We start from the raw sequence: 11732 nt of genomic DNA on the forward strand, positions 1-11732 counted from the left end.
TTGAAAATAATGTGAAAGATTAGCATTCATGTTGTTTCTGTACACCAGTGGCTGGATTTGCTTTAAAATAACAAAATAAAAATTTTCATTTTGGAACCATAGAGCTATAAGTAGTTTAAAAATTTATTTTATAAAATTATTATTGTTCCATCAGCAAAGGAAAAAACAACCAGAGAAAATTGGCCCAACCTGCAAAATTTCTGCATTTTAAAAAAAAGGAATATAAAAGAAAGGGCAAATATGATAAGATATAAAAGAATAGGTAGAGGTTAAGAAACTGAGCTCCAAAAGTCAAAGAGTGCCTTGTCTGTAAAATTTGGGATCAAAGACTTTCTTTGCCAAATTAGAAGGATTTTTGCAATGAACTTAATTTTCTGTGGCATTGGGCCTAAAGTGTTTTGCACAGGCAAAATATTTTTACAGGAGATTCTGACAAATGCAATTTTGGTGCTATTTTTTAAGCAGTCATGTGAATACTTGATACTTGTTCTTTGGAGATCTAAGGCCAGGGCTTTTCCCTGAAGGCCAGGAAAACAAAGTGGTCCTTTATGTAAGAACACTGGTTCATTCAGGGAGAAACGAAATATCACAGGGAAGAGTGTCAGCGAGCTGGCTGGTAGTCACAGCAAAACCAGGAAAAGTAGCAGTGAAATATCTTTTATCTGCCTCCACAATTAATGTTTGGGGAAATAGAGTTAAAAATAGTTAAAAACAGTCAAAAATAGTTAAAAATCATTTGGTTATTGTCACTAAAATGCTCGGTTTCCCTCTTTCAGAGCAGGTTTGTTGATGGTGACTGAATGTCCCATTAGGAAAGGCACTTTGCAAGGTCAGGCCAATGTCCAGGCTGAGCACAGAATGAACTTTCCAAGAGAATTTCCCAGCTGGCAGCAGCTTGCCCTCCCCAGGGCCTTTCTTTGATAACCTTGGATGGATTTTTCTTCCCTGAATTCACTCAGGTCCTTCAACAGACCAAGTGAAGCTGTTTCACTCCAGCTGTGACATTTTAGCTTGTTTTAGTACAGGTAAGTGCCATGCTGGCTGTACCTTCCCAGGACAGCCATCCTGAAGTCAGCTTCATATTTGTAAAGAAAATCAATATATTTCCCAGGGAATCCAGCACCCCTGATTCCTTCACTCCTGCTTGGATTCACCCCAGCAGGTCCCTGACTGACCTGACCAAGCAGGTGACCAGATTTTGTCACTGTACCCAGAGCCTGTGCCCACATTCCTGATCTGCAGTATTCTGAAAATGCAATGCCAGCCTGGTTTTCTGACCCAGCATTGGGATTTTTTGTCGTGTCCCATATTGCTATTTGCATTAAAGTCCAAACTCTGATTAATGACATAGGAATTTTAATTGCTAAAATTGAATTTAATGTTCTTTGAAAGAGCTGGAGCACAAAGAAATTGCTTCGTTTTGTGCTGCTACTAGAACACTGTAATTTAGAATTAGGGAATAATCCTTTCCAGTCATTATTTACATTCTTTGTTTGCATAATTTTAATGGTAAATTTTGGGCTGAAGTTATGGAGCAGATGCTCAGTGGTAGATATTAGAGAAGACATTTTTTGACCTGTTGCTCCTCATTCCCTCGGGTATGTTGGAGCTCTAACAAGGTGCTTTAGGTGCACTTACCTCACGAGAGGTACCTGCTGTACTGATGTCCCACCAGACCATCTGATATCCAGAGAAAAGCTTTAAATTGGCTCCTGGATTCATGCCAGTTCTGAAATATTCCCACACTATGTATTTTCCTGTGTGCACCCTACAGTCTGGCCTTTCTTCAGTCCATCCATGCCTCATTTTCCTTTAATCACTTGTAGAAGCTTATTTTTTTCAAGATAGAGAGGAGTCTTTTTTAAACAGCATCTCAAGGTTTCCAAATCCCAGTTCAGAATTAAAAACCATTAATGGTATTCTGAAGTAATTTTATGGCTCCTGATAGATTACAATTAGTGATCAAACTGTGCTGGTGCACTGCATTGTCAGCCAGCTTTTATCTCTGGTAAACAGCTCAGTAATTAGGATTTCATGGATCACAATAAGTCCCAGATTTTACTTACACATTTTGAGGTTGATGTTTTCTTCCTTGGGTTATAAATTCATGTGAAAGTCTGGCGTTACAAGTAGAAAATTGAAACAGAAAATCAAATTTCCTAAGAATGCAGAGTCAGGTGTCAGCCCCTGACTCAAGTAGAGGTTTTGGCTCCCCCTTTATGGTGATTCCAGAGGCTGCCTCATGATCCATTTGCTCAACAGAAATTATTTTTAGGAGTTGTTGGAAGTGCAGACCAGAATTTTCCCTGTGCACTTCTATTTCAAAGCTGATCAAATACATGCATAAATGTTTCCTTTTATTATTCCATGGGCTGCATTCTATTCCAGAGACTGTGACGTATTTTATAGTTTTATTATGAAAAAGAAGAATTTATCTTTGTATTTTTTTCATATTAATATAATTACTGAATCTCTTTAAACACTCAAGTATCAGAATTTCAAAGTCTCTTGTCTTTTTCAAAATACCAAGGACACCAAGAAAACTTTGAATGTAACATTTTTCCTGAAATGGAACCATGTATTTTTCTAAAGCACAGCACACTATTAAATGAACTTGCAATATTTTTGGGGATATTATGACAAAGTATGGACTATTCTAGATAAATTACTGACATACCAACAACTGAGACACTGAAATTCAGATTGCTTTTGAATATACAACTATTTTTAACCCATAAAGGCAGGGATTATGAAGGACAAATAGCCTTGCTTGACACTGCATCATCATAGGTTGTTCCTATTAGCTCTTCTAATAATTCATTGTTTTACAAATGACACCTCAGACCACATTCACACCAATCCCTCAGCTTGGCCAGCAAGGCTCATTTCTCATGTAAGGATGAAAAAAACAGGAATTAAATTAGAAAACTCTGCTAGCTAGGAAATGTTTTATTTACATGAGACTCTTGTAAAAGCAGCTCTCTGGTAAAAGAGAGCAGTGCCAAATCACAAAATAGACGAGTGATAGTTTCCCATAAATAAATGGAAGGCTTCAGGAAGATACTTAAAGAGAAATAGACATTTGCAAGAATTTTAGCAAAATTAAATTACCTGAACACTTTTAGCTGGCCATGGCTGTTGTTTAAATGTGAAAATCAAGTTAATAATAAAGAGGGATTTTATTATTATTATTATTATTATTATTATTATTATTATCATTATTATTATTTACTATATATTATATTATTATATATAATAATTATAATTATATATTCAACAACTATTTAAATCTCTTTAATATATAAATTATTGTATTATATATTATAATTTACATATTAAAGAGATTTAAATAGTTGTTGAATATATAATTATTGTATTATATATTATAATTTAGTAATAATAATAAGGAAATGAATAATGTCACATCCTTGGGAGGGGCAGAGATGAGAGATGCAGGTGACAATGACATTTCCTTCCTCAGGAAAACTAACATAATATTTAAACCAGAATGTGGGTGAGACTTTACAGAAGCTTCACTCTGCTCCAAACTAAACTCTGTCAGCCACATTTCACCTCTTTTGGCTTATCTTAATGATTAAATAAGACTTCATTATAATGGCTAATCTTTAAATTAATTCAATTCAATACTTACCATTTTACTTAAATCAGAAAAAAGGAGCAAAGGGGAAGAACATCAATATTTTAGCAGGCACAGAGCACAGAAATTTCATAAATAAATGACCCATCAGTACATAACAGATCCCTACAGACCATATCCTGTTGTACAGCCTTACAATTTAAATAATTGACTAAAAGAGCATTCCTAAAATAAAACAAGCTTGCTAAGAGGAATTTAGAAACAGAGACAGAATAATTTAAAAAAATTGACCAGAAGATATTTACTTTAAAAGGAAAATTTCCAGTCAGTCACGTTTCACAGACACATTGAATTGTAATCTAAAATTTGTACAAATTAATATAGTACAAGACATATTTCTTTTAATGATGAAGTATTTTAATGTTAGGCTGAGTGTTGGAGAAAATTTATATAATATATTTTTCATTTTCTAAAGAACTTCTTTAAAGCTGAGAAAGTTGTCTCATCTAAAGCAAAAATATTTTGTCACTTGGAGACCTACTGATTCTGCTTAGGAAAATCTTTTTTACAGGAAACCAGGTAAGCTACAATTTTCTTTTTAATTCTTATTAGCCAGTGGATATTTGCTTCTTTTGTAGTTGTCAAGTGATTGGAAGAAATTCATTACTATTTACCTCGATTCACAGGAGCCTTTACATGATAAACAATGAAACAGCTTTCAAAACAGAAACTTTGAAGCTTTCCCTTGTGACAAAGATATCAAGTAGAAGTTCTGTGGGAAATCTGACTTTTTTTTTTTTTAAATCAAGTTGTTTGTTCGTTTGTTTCATTAGGTATTTTCTGTATCAGGCTATAATTCTTTCTTTTTAATGTTTTATCCCCAGAAGAACGGAGTCAAACAAGACCCACCTGTGCAAAACAAGAATATATACCATTCCCTGTTCATCCTAAACAAATAGACCTGGGAAATTTTGGCAGGGAGCTTGAAAAGCCCCCAGCTTATCCCTGTGGGGAAACAGGGATCTCTGACAGCCCTGGAGGAAAGGTCTGTGCTCTTTGCTCCTGGGAAATCTGTTTGGAAAGCCAAGTCCATTGGAAGCACGGTGAATTTTCACAATTCCAGATTATTTGCATTATCACAGGCATTTAGCTATAGGGAGTAATACACTGGAATTTTAGAGCAGCACTCCAAATACTGATGAGATCTGTGTAAATTCTCACTGTTCTGTAGCATTTTTCACCTCCTAGTAGTCTGTTAGAAAGGAGCATTGTGTTTGTTCATTTGTGTAAAGAGTTCCATTCCTGGAGGAGCAGCTTTAATATTTAGGTTGGAAAAGACCTCCAAGAGCATCGAGTCCAGTGTTTGATCTTGTACTGATTTGGAGGATTTGCACTGATCACTGAGCTGAGCCCAGCCCACTTTAGACATGTTTATCCCACCACAATCTGTAGGTCCAGGCTTATTCTTCACCAGAAAAATCCTGAGAATAAACCTCAACCCAGGAGAGGGATGGCCCACAGGGTGGGGAGGGGGCAGGAGGCCTTTTCTATCTCTGTGTTTATTAAGTCTCTCCATCGTGTTATTGCCCCAGCAGAAGGCACAGTCTCTTTTTAGTTCTGTGAGGTCACATGAAAAAGAAAAATCAGCTTCACAGGTGCATGTTATTAGACACACAAAGCACTTGTTAACAGAAAATATGAGATGGCTTACATTTATCAAAATTATCCCTGGCGTTTCCTTTTGCTCAGCTGAAAACAATATTTTAAGCTCCCAGAGCAACATGTAATGTGTGAGGGAGGAAAAAAACCTAAACCACAAACAGAGATGGTTTTTTTTATAAAAGACACCCAAAGGAATATGTGGTGAATAAGTTGTGTTTGTGGTAAAGACCAGAGTTGTCCAAAGAGCCATGTTCCATATGTGTTTATTACAATTAATTGGATGTTAAAGTTTTCTATCTGTATTTCTAATATACTTTCAGCTAGGGACTCTCATACCTCTGAAAACTTAAAAATCATAATCCTGGTGTTCTGTTATTGACAGAATAGACATTGTGCCACGGGCAAGGCAAACACAAATGTGGCCATTATTCTCCCATCTGTGGTTTCAGCCTCATGGCAAAAGGGGCTACTTTTAGGGATGAACAATCCAACCCTGGTCAATTAGAGGTCCCTGTACTAAAACTGCAAATAGAAGGGTGCTTTAGCCACAGTTTCAGGGATTGTTTTGTCTGTTAATTATTTACTTGAAAACTCTGCCTGAAAGACACTTTTTTCCTCCCTGGAGACTGCTATTGTGATGCTAATAAGTATGTGTATGTATTTTGTTTGTGCGTTAATTGAATGCTGTCTCTACAAAATTTAACTTGGATAGCTCATTCTCAAGATGATGTGTATCAATAAATAAAATATGGTACCTAAAACAAAAGCAGTTTTGCTTGCAAAAAAGAGAGAAGACGAGCTTTAAAAAGAAGTAATTTAGTAATTGCATGATGAATTAAGGCTAATAAATCTGCTTAATTGTCACATTTGCTTTAAATTAATAATTTATATCAACATTTGGTGTGGGCAGATACGATGAATATTTTTGTGTTGCGATAATCCTGGAAAGTGACGCTTTGAACACTTTAAAAACCAATTAATTGCAAGTCCTGTCTGGTTTTACACATTTGTTGTAGTAACTGAATAAACAAAGGTGAGAAAATTTCACAGAAATAGGAAGGACAGAGCTTCAAAAGCCATTAAACCCTCCCAGTGTATTGATGGTGCTAATCAGATGAGCTGCTGAGGTGCCAGGCTGTGTCTGCTGCTGTGGCAGGTCACCAGCAGCAGCTTCACCTGGAGAACTTCCCCACCCGTGGTTTGCTGCTCCTGTGAGCTGGAGGGGAGAGCAGAGCTGCCCCTCCACACCAGGCTGTGATTTGGGACTGGCTTTTTGCTTTTTTCGTTGTCCCTCTGCCACACCTGACCCTCTCTGCTCCCACCCCCCTGCTCTCACCACAAACCCTGCACTCACCTTTTTTTAATTTTTTTTTAATATGTTTACGTATCATTTAACATAAAGTAAGCACGATGCTTCAAAAATAGTAATTTGTTGATCACAGGTTTACTGGAAAAACCTGTTTTGAGTGATTTGTAGGTTCCTGTCTGCCTTGGTGCTGGCCTAGGGAAGCTCATGGCTCCTCTGCTAATGGCCTGACTCTTCTCCTGCTGTTCCCATCCTCCTCCACCTCACTTTACATCTTAATGGTGTACATCTGTTACTGGACAGATTGCACAAGATGAACATAAGGCACTCTTTTCCAGGGTCAGCTAAATTGCCAAGCTAGGTCCACTTAGGCTATTGAAATGTATGTTCAAAATTCCAGAAATTCTACTAATGACAGATATCTCTGTCATGTTATGCTGCATAATAATTATACTTATCCAGGCCGGCGTGAGGTCAGAATAAAAACGTTGTTTCAGCATCAGAGATATATTGGGGTGAGTAAGGAATAAGTGTAATAATGTGGGGTTTCTTGTGGCTTCAGAAACGGAGATTTTTAATTTTTCATATTCAAACTTACTTTGTTTGGGACACATGTGAAGTTTGAGAAGTTTGGGATCAGTAGTTTTGGAGTTTACATGTGTTGAGGTGTTGTTTTCAAACGTTCTGGCAGTGTTTGAGGAGTCAGCAGATGTTAACAATTAGGAAAAGAGAAAAAGAAACTGGGGTACCTCTTGGCCCCACTGCTCTTTGTGTACATGTGTTTCCTGAGATTTTTCCCTTTTTTAACTGTGGGATTAGTGCAGAGTAACAAGGCACTGATTTGTCTTGGTTCTGCACTGTGGAGTCGGACAAGGAACTGTCGCAACACATGGCTTTCAAATGAGTTGATTGTAGACATATTGTCTGTCAGTCAAAACTACAATATTGTAATTAGAGCAGGCCCTGTGTCTTCATACGTGCTTCAGATGGCAATGAAATAATCTCAGGAGTGAGCTGTGGGGATGCTGCAGTGTGGATCAAAGCTTATATCCTGCTCTACTGCAAATTTTAACTAATTCACTGTTGACACTACTGAAAAAAAATCGTATTTTATCCTGTCATTCTTGTAGAGTCTTTATATTTTTGATATAGGTGTAATATTTCTCAGTAACAATATATCAAATTAATGTGTTGGAAAACCCTGAGAAGCTCAAGAAAGTTCTCTCTATTTGTCCTGATTCCTGTGACTGACAGAGTTGGTCACTCTGCTTGAAATGGGATTTGGTAGTGGTGTTGCTGAAGAGTTGATTTTTCATACTTCAATTCATATGCTTGAAATCCATAGGATAAAGCTTACACAGGTCTATTCCAAACATGGAGAGGAGGGAGATTCAGAATCATTGATGGAGTACAATAAATATGCAAGAAAAAGGTATTGTTTGGATGCCCCAGGATAAAAGCAAACTTTGGGGAAGAGAGGAAATTCCGCTGTCATAAAACAAAGCTCCCTTGTTACAGACATTGTTTTACTCACTGATGTGTCACAAAAAGCAGATTTACTTCCAGATTCTGCCTGACTCTGGGTCCTGTGACAAGGGAGATGGAAGGAAGATATTTCATTTAAATGAAGTTATCTTGTTGAAATAATTGTTAATAGATAAACAGGAATAATAGAAAGCAGGACCTAAACAGCAGTGTGGCACTGGTACAGCTAATGCTGGTGATGTCTTTGCTGCATAAAACTTACAGAAAAATGAATGTTTACTGGATATTGTGTTCACCTGGAGGGGAGCCAAGGAGCTCCGGAAAAGACACGCAAGACAAAAGTAAACCCTTGAGAAAGTAAAATATAATTTAAAGGGGGGACACAGAAGGAGTTAGTCCCAGAGTTACTCCCAGTTCACCCTGGGCACTAACTGGGATATTGTAAATTTTTTGGTTCTGTGAAGAGCCCAAATTCATGTCATGGACACAGTCAGTGGCAGTGCTGATGAGTCAGAATTCTGGTTTTGTGATTTACAGGGAAGTCATTTGAAAAGTAGTGCCATATGGGATGATGCTTGATTTGTAATTCTAGAAGTTAACAATTCAGTCTCCTGCAAATCCTGAGTCTGTCAAGGATTTCTCAAGTGATGTGCAGCATAGAAAATGTCCACTTTTATTTTTCTATTTGGAGTTATTTTATACAAATCAGCCCTGGCTTTGCTGGCAGAGGACATAAAAGAGCAGGGTGGTACAAAGGAGGGAAAAGCTGGTTCATTCTGGGCCAGTACAGCCATTCCCAGAGTTCTTTCCCAACAAAACTCCATCCACTCCTGAAACCAAGGTAATACTAATACGTTTATTTAAATCCCTGTGTAAAATTTATTTTTCAATACTACCATATTCTGCATCTCTACATGCATCTACATAAGGAGTTCAACTCAAATTTCGTGTCTCTGTAATGAAATTCCTTTTTCTCTGTGTTTCCTAGGGTAGATCATGGCTAGGACAAGGTCTCTATCAACCATGGTAAGAAAAAGGGAATTTTGTTTTCTCCATAAATAAATGCATTTTCAAAAGAGTTTTTAGGCAGTCAATGCTGTATTTTTAAATATATATATATTTAAAAACAGAAAGCACTTTAAAAGTTCTTCTTTTGTTTTAGTACACTTACTATAGTTAAGATTTTAGGTTTTTCTTGGCCTGATAATTGACATGGAAATCCAGGTTTTTGTAACTGCCTTTTTCTTGGTGAGAAAGAATACTCAGCCATTTTTAGTCATTAATTTTGCATGAGTAAGGGTTCTTTAGCCCTGCACTTACCAAATATATGTCATCTCTGGTACTCTAAAAGTATATTTGATATCAGAAAACAAAACTGTGACTGTGCCAGCATGTGGTGGCAGCAAAGCAGGTGGTGCATGGTGATGAGGAAATCTCCATCCCGGCCAAGCCTAAGCTTCCATGTTTGTTTTGTACAGACATCTGCCTGCATGCCTGATTTAGAGACCTAAAAATGTGCTTTTGCACCAGAGAATGAAACCCTGTCTCCCCAGCCTGGCTCAGTGTGTCCACGTCCACAGCAAAAAGCTGCTGCCCAATTTCCATTAACCTCCCATCCCTGTGGGAATGATTCTTGAGGTGATAAGGACGGGCTTGGCTGTTATCACTTCTCTGATCATTCCAGCCTAGTACAGGACTGTTTCAGAGCCTGTTCCAGCTGCCTCCTTTGCTGTTTGCCAGGATCTACCCCTGGAAATTCCCCAGGAGCACAGTGGGAGGAGGTCAGGGATGGGGCTGATGCTGCCACTGGCACCACAACACCCACAGCTCTTGCAGGGGCTTTCCCCAACCTTTTCAGGAGACTTTGTAATTCTCCTTCTCTCTCTGATACACCTTAGAAGGTCGCCCGATAACTCTGCTTGTTTTTTCTGTTCTCTTCCATAATTTTTTTTCAATTTGATCATCATTGATTTGTTTTCTTTTTTTCTCATGGAGAAATTCCCACTGGCAATGCCAGTGCAGTGCAGGAAATCTCTCATACACACCTTGGTGGTACAACCCCAGTGCCACCTTGGGACATCACTGGTTACTTGATTAATAATGTTGTGGGTAGAAATAGTGCTAGGAAATCCATACCAATGCTTTAAAAGTCAGATTTCCAACATCAATTATGTCAGTAAAATATTTGTGCTTTTCTCTCCTAAATTCATAGTTGGCTTAAGAGCTTCTGGCTTACCTGACATCACTTCTTTCATGGCATCTTATCCATTAATACTTCTTGCTGGAAATGCAGGGTTTCTTCTCAATCTCAGCACAGAAATCTTCAATTTCAAAGTAGACAAGGATTTAACTATTTTTTAAATTGTCTTTTTTTCCTGCACAACTGTTTTTTCCAGCTCTCCTCAATTGGGCTTCATGTGATGGTTTTAGACATAACAGCTTCAGTTCAAGTTGCCTCCCTTCAAAGATTTGAAAATGTGCACAGATCCTGATCAACATAAATTAGCATGGCTCTGCCTTCTGTTATCAGTTATTTCAACTATATGAAACAATCTGTTTCTGTTTCAATATAAAATAAGATGGTGTGCACGTTTACAATACATAGCACTTCCAGACATAAGTGGGAATACCTGTTGAAGGGCCCTGTGAGTAAAGACAGCCTGTTAAGGATCTTTTTTATGCATGAGAGGAACATCCATACAGTCACTGCGTTTGCAGGAACGTGTGGGACTGGTTTGGAATGCAGAACAACATTTCTGCACTGTGGCATAGCCTTTTCCTTATTTATTTTTATATTTTTGCTGGGGGTGAAAGGTTGAAGTGGTGATACCACATCATTCAAATCCATAGGAATTCTTACAATAATTCGAGGGATTCAGGATAAAGTTTACACTGGAAAAAACACCAGTGGAAAAGTAGGAGCCAAGAACTGTCTGCATGGCTACCCTGGTATTGTCTGTCCCTTTTCCTTACAGAAGTCTTGGGAAAGCAGGTTGCTGCCAATATTATTAATCTTTATTTTGTGCTGGCACTTAGCTATCAGGATGTCTCTGACATTTGATGGGGTCTGGAGCAAACTCTTTTTTTTGTAATAGAATTTTTATGTCTCTGACTAGCCAAGGAAAGGAAGAATGAATTTTGTGAGCACAGAGTAAATATAAACCAGAGCTTTTATTCTTTTCCAAACATTATTCTGCTTTATTTTTGCTTTATAGCTAAAGGATGTCAGCAGCTCAGAGCGCAATTTTCCATCAACGTTCTTCACTCCGATGTCTGAAATCTCTGGTTCTGTCTGTGCCACACATTTGCTGCTCCGTGGGGTGAGGTGTCCCTGCCCACCAGCTGAACACCTGAAGTACAAGTGAGGTTGCACCTTCCTGAGATATCCCAGAGTGCAGAACAGACCCTGGCACCACGGGTGGGAAACCAGGGTGTGAGAGCAGGGGGATGCTTTCATTTACTCCTCATTTTTCATCCCCACGTGGAGTTCAGCTCCAGGGAAGCACCTGAAGGCTTCACAGTAACTGCACTTCTGGGAGAGGGATGGACAAATGCCTCCAGAGGAGGTGAAAACACAGGTCCTGACTTTTGTGGGAGTGTGTAAACTTCGGGTGAGAAAAGAGGCAGGAGTATGTTGGGCAGGAGATTCTGGAAATTAGACCAGGTGAGCGCAAGGAAAAC

General features: G+C 38.2%; 1 long non-coding RNA gene across 1 annotated transcript in view; it reads left to right on the forward strand.

Moving 5' to 3' along the window:
• LOC110471132 (uncharacterized) overlaps window positions 1-11732 on the forward strand; it is a 112308-nt gene that overhangs the window by 32962 nt on the left and 67614 nt on the right. The window contains exons 3-4 of the long non-coding RNA XR_014952396.1: window positions 9040-9077; window positions 11267-11412. This is a non-coding gene — a long non-coding RNA (uncharacterized LOC110471132). The remainder of the gene's footprint in view (window positions 1-9039; window positions 9078-11266; window positions 11413-11732) is intronic.

This window comes from Lonchura striata, chromosome 4A (genome assembly GCF_050655825.1).
Source record: "Lonchura striata isolate lonStrDom1 chromosome 4A, ASM5065582v1, whole genome shotgun sequence".
NCBI classification, from domain to species: Eukaryota; Metazoa; Chordata; class Aves; order Passeriformes; family Estrildidae; genus Lonchura; species Lonchura striata.